Source organism: Elephas maximus, chromosome 2 (assembly GCF_024166365.1).
Source record: "Elephas maximus indicus isolate mEleMax1 chromosome 2, mEleMax1 primary haplotype, whole genome shotgun sequence".
NCBI lineage: Eukaryota > Metazoa > Chordata > Mammalia > Proboscidea > Elephantidae > Elephas > Elephas maximus.
In genome coordinates this window covers 158,931,590-158,942,516 of record NC_064820.1, presented here as the reverse complement: position 1 = coordinate 158,942,516, position 10,927 = coordinate 158,931,590, and the positions used below count along the sequence as shown (strand labels likewise).

At 40.4% G+C, this 10,927-nt stretch overlaps 1 pseudogene; it reads left to right on the top strand.

Annotated features, from left to right (window-relative positions):
- The first annotated feature begins 7,696 nt into the window (after positions 1 to 7,696).
- LOC126067109 (TATA-binding protein-associated factor 2N-like) lies at positions 7,697 to 10,483 on the top strand (annotated as a pseudogene).
- Positions 10,484 to 10,927: the final 444 nt, after the last annotated feature.

Sequence of the window (10,927 nt, the reverse complement as noted above, 5' to 3'; positions counted from 1 at the left end):
ACAGTCTGGAAATCTGCCTCCAAAAGGTCGCAGCCTTAAAAATCTCATGGAGCAGTTCTACTCTGCACACATAGGGTCACTATGAGTCAGAATCGACTCAATGGCAATTAACAGAAACAACACAGACACACACATATAAAATAAGATTCCAATTGTAATTGTTCAAAGGGAATGTGAGAGTAGATTGATACTCAACAGCAATGTTTATACTATTTAGAAAAAAAACCCAGATCAAACCCGTTGCCATCAAGTCGATTCTGACTCATAGTGGCCCTATAGGACAGAGTAGCACTGCCCCACAGAGTTTCCAGGAAGTGGCTGGTGGATTCAAACTGCCGACCTTTTGGCTAGCAGCTGTAGCTGTTAACCACTATGCCACTAGGGTTTCCATACTATTTAGAGGGACTGTTATATACAAGATCTCATGTATAATTTTTCATTCCCCCCCCATGATCTGTTTGCTGTTTATTTTCAACATGCTGCTCTGTTTCTATTTCAGTCTGCCACCTGCCTTCACCACTTCACGAAAACAGCTTTCATATAAGTTATCAATGACAGTTACTTTGTGATATCCAATGGGACACACTTTAGTCTCTAATTAGTTTCTAACTACTCGTTGCCTTCAAGTTAATTCTGACTCATGGCGACCCCAGGTGTGTCAGAGTAGAGCTGAGCTCCAGAGGGTTTTCAATGGCTGGCTTTTCAGAACTAGATTGCCTGGACTTTCTTTTGAGATACGTCTAGGTGGATTCAAACCTACTTCAACTTTTTTCCTAAAGTATCTTATTTTTAGGCAGTATTTCATTTTTTTTTTTTTTTTTTTTATTTCATAGCTTTCTTCTTTGTTCACCTTGGGATGCTCTTTCTCTCTCTCTCTCTCTTTTTTTTTTTTTGTTTACCTTAATCTAATCTTTCAATATTAACATTGTTCAAGCCTAGATTTTAGGCTCAATGCTCTCCTCACTATAATCTCTCACTGAGAAACATCAACCATCTATACCCTGATGCCTTTCAATTTTTGATTCCCCTTTGGATCTTTTTTTTTTTTAATGAAGCTCAGACCTATATATCTAACAGCTAACTCACATTTCCACTTGGATGTCCCACAGATGTCTCATACTTTGGAAATTCACAATGAGTTCATAACCTTTGTGCTCACCACACCTCAACCTAGTCTTTCTCCTTAACTCAGTTAATGTTGTCCTATACATAAATCATCTGAGACTTCTGTTTCCCTCACCACCATCCATATCCATCTTAAATCCCTCTGGTATCTATCCACTTCTCTCCATGTCAGCCATTGTTACTTGGGTATTCACATTTCCTGGACTATTGTGGGTCATATTCTAACTGGTCATCAATCCGTTCTCCATGTAGCAATCAGAGCAACCTTTTTATAAAGCAAATCCACTCTTGCCATTCTCATACCTAAAGTGGTCCTCTTCCTTCCCCCTCTCCAGCCCCTTAGCCAATTTAGTTGCTTATTAAAGTGTACAAATTGATCCTTCTAAACTTAAATAAAATTTTTAAAAAATCCTTTCCTGACCACCCAGTCTATCTCTCCTCTTTTTAATCTTTATAATCACTTATAGAATCTTACACACTTGCATATCACAAGTGCTTTGTAATAATTAATTTTGCAGTTGCCTAATGTCCCTTTCCACATTTGTTATGCCAGTTCCATGAAGACAATAATCATGTCTGTTTATTTTTCTGTTATATTTCTAGCTCCTATCACAGCATTTGGCACATGTTTGTTAAATAGTTTGATGTTCCTTCTAGTTAACACCCTCCTTTGCTCCTTATACTTAGCCAATCCTTCTAGTGTCTTATGACTTATTTCAGACATCAGTCATTCAGAAAGTCTTCTCTGACATCCCCAGACATGCATATCTGTGCTCTTATGGCTTCCTGTATATTCTTATAAAAATTATCACATGATAATATAATTTTTTCCCTGTGTATCTATACTCCTCATGGAGTCCCTGGCTGGCACAAACAATTCAGCACTCAGCTGCTAATGGAAAGGCTGGAGTTCAACCAGAGGCAGCTTAAAAGAAAGCCTGGTGATCTACTTCCAGAAAATCAGCCATTAAAAACTTTACTGAGCACAGTTCTACTCTGACACACATGGGTTCACCATGGTTGGAGTCGAGTCCATGGCAGCTGGTTTTTGGTATACTCCTCACCAGTGAAATTCTGAAGGGGAGAAATCGTGTCTTTCATGTACATGTCCCCAGGGATTGGGCCATAACAGGGACTCAACAGATGTTTGTTAAATGAATATGTGCATGAGTAAGTTGGAGTGACATTACTTCATTTTGTAGGTAAAGGAAGTTAAATGATTTTCTGAATATCTGACATTAAACTCTAACATCTTTTCACTCTAACTATGCCTCATTTCTTCTTCTCCACCCCAGGCAGTGAGATTCTAGGTAATTCCTAAGGCGCCTAGTTCCCAGAAACTTTCCTATTCAACATGGTAACATAACAGGAAACAAAATTACAAGATTCAAGTTTTGCCTACTTTTTTCTCATCTTTCCCAATTTGGTTAGAAATTCAAATAGTATTTGTGGGGCTAAATGTAGGATGAAGAAGGAGAAGACAAAAAAAAGAAAAAAAAGTCCTGCAAAATTTACTGATAGAACAGCAAGCCCCAGCATAGTTGAGAATAGTCTAGGTTTTTAACATGCTTCAAATCTCTATGAATCAGAAGACATGTGCACTTGCAGGAGTGAAAATGTCACAGAATGATTTTGAACGGCCCCTTTTGAGGGCGAAATGTTTCTGCGCCTGGAATCCATTTTATCTAGCAAACTACAGCAGTCATGAAGGCTAAGAGGTTTTCATTTCCATAATTTCATCATTTTTTTTTTCAGAAAAAAGTAGAAAAAAAAAAAACCCAAGCTTATAAATTTGGACCTACATAGCTCAGCAAGAAATATATTTTAAATTGTAATTCCAACTGGGGTGACAAAGAAAATTGACAACTATGTGTGAGGTGGCTCACGAAGCTTCATCCAGTTTCTTGGCTGGATAATTCCAATACCTTCGGAATAATGTTTTACTGCATTTCGTTCTTTCTAGATTCCTGGGAACAGCAAAAGATCCAGTTTGCTAATTAAATTCATTCGATACATCCTTATGGATCATCTTCTATGTGTAAAGGAATATTCTGGTAGCTAAATAAACAGCAATGAACAAACCATACAAAAGTCTTTGCCTTTATGGAGTCAACATTCCAGTGGAGAAAGGCTGACAATAAGCAAAAAAGTAGTTAAGAACTAAAGAATATCCAGTATTCGTAAGTAGAGAAAAGTAAAGAAGGGAATTGTAGAAAGCCTCTGGAGTAGGAGAAGACTATGTTGCAGTTTTAAATAAAATGATCAGAAGAGACCTCACTGAGCTATTATCATTTGAACAAAGAGCTGAAGGAAGTGATATAGTGAAAATTACATACTACGTTAATACTCAAAATATAAATTGAAGAACTCTACAAAATAATTGGCCAGTGCTTTCAAAAGTCTCAAGGTCCTGAAAGATAAAGACTGAGGAACCATCACAGATTAGAGACAACTAAGGAGACATTGCAACTAGATGAAATATGGTAACCTAGTTTGTATCCTAGAATGGAAAACATTAGTGATAAACTAGTAAAATCCAAGTAAAGTATGTAGTTGACTTACAATGGTTTGCCAATATTAATTTCTTAGTTTGATAATTGTACCATGGTTATGTACGACATTAAAATTAGGAGAAGCTGAGCAAATGGCATATGGGAATCGTACTACTTTTGTAACTTTTCTGTAAGTCTATTATTATCTCACAATAAAAAGCAGAAATTAAATGTGCATACTATGGAAAGTGCCTTCAAAGGAGAGGAAACAGATCATGTAAGTTCTCTAAACTCCTTGCCGTCAAGTCAGTCCAGACTCACAGCCACCCTATAAGACAGAGTAGAGCTGCCTCATAGGATTACCAAGGAGTGGCTGGTAGATTCGAACTGCCAACCTTTTGGTTAGCAGCTGAGCTCTTAACCACTGCGCCACCAGGGCTCTGTAAGGTCTCTTTCATATTAGAAAAGGAAGAAAGATGGAGTGTGGCTGGAGTGACGTGAGCAGTAGTAGAGAGGAGCAGAAGACATAATGGAGGCTGGAATGTGTAGGGCTTTTTGGTTCGCAGTGAAAGTATAAAATTTGTGATAATTCTTTCTCTTTGGCTTACCACTTGTATGTCCTTCCATCTTATCCATATGTGCCTCATTTTCAATTTCTCCATCTTTAAAATGGAGGGGGGCAGGTTTTGATTTAGATGAATAGAAAATCTCTAAGATTTCTTATAGTTCTAAGGAATAAGGGCTCCAGTGCTCATAATACTCCCTTCTTCCTCTAATTCAGACCAAGCATCAATATGACCAAGCACTCACTTTAAATATTAAGAACTTGGCTTGTCCCTGTTCCTAAGAAATCTGTGAGAAAATGCTAGGGAAAGAAACAATGCATACTGAAAGGAAGGGCTAATTTTGACTTTGATGCATCTTGGGGAGAAAGGAATTTGGGACACAAGGCTTTCATGGCTCCTCCTCACCCCATATGATCTCACTGGTTTAATCAATATGCACCATGGAGTGCACCACTAGGCTCTTCCTTCGAGAAAGATGGGTAACACCATCAGGATCCACACAACTGCTGAGCTGAGACCTTGCTCTTCCCACATAGCCCCAGCAATGACTGTATTTCTGCTCAAAGTGGGACTCCTCTAAAGGCCTGTATATCCCCTGGAGCTTCCCTTTGGGAAGGCTGAGACTTAGATATGTTCCTGGTCTGAGATGATCCCTGTCCAATCTTATTTGCTCCTCTCTTTCATATCACAAGTGTCACGTATACATCCTGGTCTGAAGACCTTTTCTGTTCAATCCTGCCTTCTATCTTTCACAAGCATACTTCCTACTGACCTCAATCCCCAAGCCTCTTGCGCTCCTAACTCTGTCTCAGTATCTGCTTCCTGAAGAACCTAGCTAATATACCTGGTCTTCCTTAAAATCCATCATGACTTCCCTGTATTTCATCTGTCTTTTTTACTATTGTATGTCCAACATGTTATATAATTCCTGGCACACATACTGACTACATGTTTGTTTAGTAAAATTCAAGAAACTTATATCCTAGTTCTGCTTTTCCACAAAGGTACTAAGTGACAGAGCAGTTAACATTCTCCTCCCAGTTTCAATTGTTTTACCCCTATAATACCAAACAAAAGAAAACCTACTGCCTTCAAGTAAACTCTGACTCATAGTGACCCTATAGGACAGAGTAGAACTTCCCCATAGGGTTTCCATGACTGTAATCTTTATGCAAGCAGACTGCTACATCTTCCTCCTGCAGAGTGGTTGGGGGTTTGAACTGCCAACCTTTTGGTTAGCAGCTGAGTGCTTAATCACTGTACTACCAGGTCTCCTTAGCCCATGATACCCATTGACCTCGAGTTGATTCCAATTCATAGTGACCCTATAGGACAGAATAGAACTGCCCCATAGGGTTTCCAAGGAGCAGTTGGTGGATTTGAACTGCTCACCTTTTGGTTAGCATCTGAGCTCTTAACCACTGCACCACCAGAGCTTCACACTATGATAAAAGGGTGGAAATAGATCTTAAATATCTATCAGCCTGAAAACACCAAATCCTTAGGGAAGAACCTCTTTCTGTATGCTTCCTACACTCCTTTCCAGAGGAGAACAAGTCTAGCACCCATCAGAAGCATAATCTGGTTTGACAATAGGTTGATCACAGTAACAACCACATTGAGTTGCTTTCCTTGCAGGGAAAGATTTGGAGGCAGACTCATGGCTAGCACAATTGCCACATATCAGTTGCTGCTCAGTTGGGTAGTGATAAAATAGAAAAGCCAAGACCAAGCCTTCTGGGCTGGGGTCAATGAGCTTTTTCTGAAAAAGGCCAGGTAGTACATATTTTAGGTTTTGTGGGACACAGAGTTTCTGTAAGATATTATTTTTTTTTATTCCTTTACTACCTCTTCAAAATGTGAAATCCTCCTCTCTCCTTTCTCCCTTCTTTCTGTCTTATCCTCCCACCTTTCTTTCCTTCTTTTCACACAGTTTTTCTTCAATTATAAGTGTTTGAAAATGTCTCTGTGAGAGAGGAATGATTCACTGAGGTAGCTACAATCAGAAAAAAGCAAAATATAGGGCAAGTGGGTGGGCTCTGGTGTTCTGTTGAGCAGACCAGGCTTCTAATTCAGATTACACCCCTTAGCCACTAGCAATTCACTTCCTTTCCCTGAGGCTCAGTTTCCTCACCTCAGAACGAGGACTTTTATTCTTACCTCATATCTATGCATATCTATGCATGTAAAAATGCTTATCAGTGTGCTTTGCACGTAGTAAGTACTTCTCTATCCCTTCGTTGATCTATGTGGTGACCAGAAAAGGTGTCTCCCCAACTCACATATATACCATACGCATTTGCATTTATACGCAAAGCTAAAAGCCCTAGAGATGAGACAAACCAAACCAAAAACCAAACCGAGTGCAGTGGAGTTGATTCCGACTCATAACGACCCTATACAAAGTGATTTGAAATCCTCCAAAGCCTCTTTATCCACACATATTTTCCCACTACTCCCGTAGGTCTCCTATTCTCATGATTAGAAAAAGTTGTGGTTGTCTGCTATTCACTGGAAGCACAGGAGCACAGGGCACCACACATTCAGCCTCTTCTCTCCTCTGCAATACATATCTATGAAAGATCCCCACCTTAAGGCATTAGGACTGCCAAAAGTTTCCAGATAAGTGTGAATAACCTAATACCAGCAGAAACATTCATCCTCAGGAGACATTGCTATCTTTTCAGAGCTTTGCCCTTTGCATAACGTACGGGTGTCATTTTTTTTTTCCCCCACATCTGATAGAGGTAATAAAATCCCTCACTCTCTGGCTTTAAATATCTGTCTGTTGAATTTTTGAAGGATAATCAGTCTTGACTGAATTTGGAGATCTGCCTATAGAGTGTAGTCTGTTTGGGATGCTACATTAATCAAATCCAGTATAGACAAAAGGGGCATGTGATAACTGACTCCTAAAAGCATGGAAGGTCTTGTATCAGGAGTGAGAGAAAAGGATACTTAAGATCACACACTGCTTCAGAGTTTTAGTTCAGGGAAGCTTTGGGTTCAGTAAAAATTATACTGGCTGATAGAGGATGTTGAAGTGTGTGCCCTGGGAAGTCTCAAAGATCTGAGGCTCCAGTCTTTTCCAGGGAAGAACTTAGAATTCAAAGGGTGTCCAGTGACTGGTCTTAGATACAGAAAGGAGGATTTTTTGCTGTCTTGTTTTATTTTAGTTCACAATACTTCTGAGAGGTGGTAAATGAGCCCATGTCCCTAGACCTGTTCTCTGGAACCCATGTGGCACCATCTGTAATAGCCACTGAATTACTGATGTAGGATTCACTTGACTGAAGGACCCCATGTGGCTTCCCCAATTACCTGCTCAGTTCCCTGAAGGCAGAGAAGAAAACAGAAGATCCAGAGCAGAGAGCCCAGAGCAGAGATTGAGCTCTTGGGCCAACTTCTAGAGAATATTCAGTGGTCATTCCTGAGTCAATCTTACTCCTTTCTATATCTACTTACATTTGCAGATGACTATAGTTTTTTTTTTTTTTTATAGTTTACTACGACATGATGAAAGCCTACAAAGGTTTAATCAAGTTCGTTAGAACCTACCTACACATACAGGAAAAAAATGATAAATATTCATATGAGTTATCAATGATGAATCTGAAGTGTTTTCAGCTTAAGCTGAAGGTAACTGGAAACATGAATTCTTTGAACATACTGGTTCCTTGAAGTTCTGCTGCAGAGTGAATGGGGAACATGATGGTTGAAATTGTTCCTTCAACACTATTCCTTTTCAGCCCTTCAGTTGGAATTTTATGAGAATAATGTGATATAAATTAAAGTATTTAATCTCAGGCTGCACTCAAGCAGGCACTTAGTTGTTGTTGTTGTTGCCTTTGAGTTGTCCTTCAATTCATGGTGATCCAAAGCACAATGGAACAAAATGCTGCCCAGTCCTATACCAGCCCCATGATTGGCTGCAGATCAGACCATTGTGATAATACAGGACTTTCACTGGCTGATTTTTGGAAGTGGATTTCCAGGCCTTTCTTCCTAGTGTTTCTTAGTCTGGAAGCTCTGCCGAAACCTGCTGAGCATCACAACAAGCCTCCACTGACAAATGGGTGGTGGTTGCACATGAGGTGCATTGGACAGGAATCAAACTCGAGTTGCCCTCATGAAAGGCAAGAATTCTACTACTGAAACACCATTGCCCTCTTAAGCACTTAATAAATGGTAGTTACTATTTTTATTATTCTCAAATTCTTCTATTGCCACAAGTTTTCAGACATAATATATTTTCTACCAATTAAAGTCACCAGCCTTGCAGAGAACCAAGATGACTACCTCCCAAATAATCTAGAATGTCATGAATAGTGAGCCTGTCAAGATAGAACACATTTTGAATTCAAGATGTTTCTCTTAAATTTATGTTAGTGTTTTAGTGTCATTTAGGTATAAGCATAACTGTTGCATAAAAAAAAAACAAAACATAAAATTGCAGAATGCCAAATTTTTTAATTCTATAAATGTACATCACTTGGGAAAGATGCTCTGTTTAATTTATTGCTTAAAGACACTCTTTCAGGCAAGGAAGAGCTACTGGGATCAGACAAGTCAACAGCAGCCCTTGGGAATTTATAAACTTCCTACTGACATTTGTGACTTTTCTGTACTTCTTATTTACCATTAAAGGGCTTTCAAAGTATCTTTTTCTATCTTTACCCTTGTGTTAATTTTTAGTTTCGACAATTAAACCCCTGGGCTAGGGGGTTTAAAAAAAAAAAAAGTACATCTCTGGCCACCAGGCCACCTGGCTCTCCTGTTCCTTATTCTCAGCGGGCTTTGGGCACTCTGCGCCATGGCCGTTAGTCATATTGGATTCTGGAAGTTATGGTCAGTCTAGGGGTGAGCAGCAAAACTATTCTTCCTATGGAAATTAAGGCAACCAAGGCTATCGACAAGCACCACAAAGCTATTCTGTCTATGAGCAAATGACTGATTCCTCATATGAGCAGAACTATGGCAGCTACTCCAGTTATAGCCAAAGCCAATCAGGTTATTCACAGTCCTATGGTGGTTAGGAGAATCAAAAGCAGAGCCGTTATGGTCAACAATCTTATAATAATCAGGGACAGCAAAACATGGAGTCATCAAGAGGCCAAGGTGGAAGAGTGTCTTCATATGACCAACCAGACTGTGGTCAACAGGATTCATATGACCAGCAGTGAGGTTATGATCAACATTAAGGCTCATATGATGAGCAGTCAAATTATGATCAACAGCATGATTCCTATAATCAAAACCAGCAGTCCTATCATTCTCAAAGGGAAAATTATAGCCACCATACACAAGATGACTGTCATGAGTATGTATGGAGAAGATAGTGGAGTGTATGGCGGGTCACAGGAAGCAGGTACAGGGCGTGTGGGATATGGCCAGAATGGAAGAGGTCCTATGACAGGATCAAGTTGTGATAACTTTGAAACTTTTGGTGGTCACAGGGATTATGGACCCAGAGCAGATGCTAATTCAGAATCTGGTAATTCATATAGCGACAGTCTTTGTGCAAGGACTTGTGGAGGGTATGTCTACTGATCAAGCCGGGAGTTCTTTAAGCAAGTAGCAACTATAAAGACAAAAGAGGAGACTAGAAAACCAAAGATAAATTTTTACAAAGAAAAGGATAAGGGGAAGCCGAAAGGGGAGCCACAGTGTCATTTTGATGACTCCCCCACCTTCAGCTAAGGAAGTCATTGTCTGGTTTGATGGAAAAAAATCCCATGGCAACATCATTAAACTGTCCTTCACCACCAGAAGACCTGAATTCATGAGAAGAGGCAGAAGTGGAGGTAGGTGGAAAGGCCCTGGAGGATATAGAGGCCGCAAAGGCTTTCAAAAGTGGGGACTGAGTTTGCCCTAATCCGTCATGTGGAAACATGAACTTTGCTGGAAGGAATTCATGCCATCAGTGGAATGAACCCAGACCAGAGGACTCTCGTCCCTCAGGAGGAGATTTCCGGGGGAGAAGCTATGGTGGAGAGAGGGGCTACAGAGATCGTGGGGCAGAGATGGAGACCAAGGCAGCTATGTGGAGACAGACAAGGGGCCGAATATGGTGGAGACTGAAGTGGCTGCGCTGGCTATGGGGAAGACAGAAGTGGGGTGGCTGTGGTGGGGCCAGAGGAGGCGATTATGGCAGATATCTGGGAGACGATTATGGCAGAGACCGAAGAGGCTATGGAGAAGACCAAAGTCGGGGTAGGGGGGCGGTGGTTAGTGGGCTACAGTGAAGACCAAAGTGGAGGCTTTGGAGGAGGCAGAAGTAGAGGCTATGAAGGAGACTGAAGTGATGGTGGCTATGGAGGAGACCGAGGTGGGGACTATGGAGGAGACCCAGATGGCTATATAGGCAAAAGGGAAGGAATAAACGACTACAGAAATGATCGCTGCAGCCCACCATACTGATGACTGTTTTGAACGTTCCTTTGTCTCTGACATGATCTGTTGTAAAATTGCCAGAGTTTTGCCTGCAGCTTTCCTCGTGGCCTCTTGTTGGGTAGTAAACTTAAGTGACATTTGTATTTTTATTTGGATGGGAGGGCTGGGACAATTTTTCTTTTCGAACACCCTGTGCCATGTGTTTATGGTATCTCATTGCTGCCTGGAGTTCCTTTGAGCTTTTATCTGGATTTTGCCCACTAGGACAGCATGATTGTGATAGTATTACTAACGATCAGACACTACTTTGGTGTAGATGTTCACTTAAAGATGACATTTTTTCAGCTTCTT